We start from the raw sequence: 1242 nt of genomic DNA, 5'->3' as shown, positions 1-1242 counted from the left end.
TTACCACTTCCATTCTTATCCCCTGTCCACAGCCAAGGTATATAGTTCCAATATATATACAGTGGGGAGTGGTGGGTAGGAAAATGTGTCTTAGCTGGGTGGCCTGAGCACCGTGACCACCTACATCAATATGACAAAACTGTTAGGACTAAGAACTGAGAGCCTCTGAGTCAACAAGACTTAGTTGTTTGTTCCAGCCCAGAAAAGATAAAAGACTATAAATCAATAAATAACTTCACTATTTGCTTCAGGAAATTCTTGTGGACCAATTTATCAGAGACAACAGTATTCTGCTCATCTGTGCCAACAGGTTGCTTTATCAAACAAAAGTTTACTTCCCAAGACTTAATTCAAGACCCTTGCCTTCTATGTCCATCAATCCTGAACTATTAAGTCTTCAACTTTATCCAGTCCCAATCAGTTCGCTTCCTTGAAACATTTGCTTTAAACTGATTGAAGCCAGAACCCAAACTCTATAAGTACCTCATTTATTAACTTGCTCCCTTTTGATACACTAAAATTTTGTCAAGGTGGTCTTCTTTCTTGCTTACTGCAAGTTTAAATAACCTTAGTTTCTGTTTCTATTTTTCTACCTTCTGTGTCCGTGTGTAATCATTATGTAGCTCCCATGTGAGAACATGCAGTATTTGATTTTCTGCTTCTGAGTTATTTCAGTTAAGATCATGGGCTCCAGTTCTATCCATGTTGCTGCAAAAGACATGATTTCATTCTTTTTTTATGGCTGACTAGCATTTCATGGTATTTATATACACTAATTTTCTTTTTATAATCATCCATTGATGGACATTTAGGTTGATTCCATATCTTTGCCATTGACATTTGATTTTTTAAAATTTATTTAGAGATTGATTTTTGCTCTATTGCATAGGCTGGAGTGCAACAGTGCAATCATAGCTCACTACAGCCTTGAATTCCTGGGCTCAAGCAATCCTCCTGCCTCAGCCTCCCAAGTAGCTGGGACTACAGGTGCATGCCACCATGCCCAGCTAAATTTTTCTTTTTAGAGATGGGATCTTGCTTGTTGCCCTGGCTGGCCTCAAACTCCTGGCCTTAAGCCATCCTCCTGCTTCAGCCTTCCAAGTTGCTGGAATTATAGGTGTGAGACACAATGCCTGGCAAAAAACACATATTTTTAATCAGTCTGGATAGCTCTCCCAAAATCAAAAGCAGCAAAGAAACAAACCCCAAATGGACCAAGAACAAAATGGAAGCTGAAGTAAT

Source organism: Propithecus coquereli, unplaced genomic scaffold, assembly GCF_000956105.1.
Source record: "Propithecus coquereli isolate 6110/MARCELLA unplaced genomic scaffold, Pcoq_1.0 Scaffold523, whole genome shotgun sequence".
NCBI classification, from domain to species: Eukaryota; Metazoa; Chordata; class Mammalia; order Primates; family Indriidae; genus Propithecus; species Propithecus coquereli.
The sequence above is the reverse complement of the archived record's forward strand: the minus strand, read 5'-3'. Positions refer to the sequence as shown.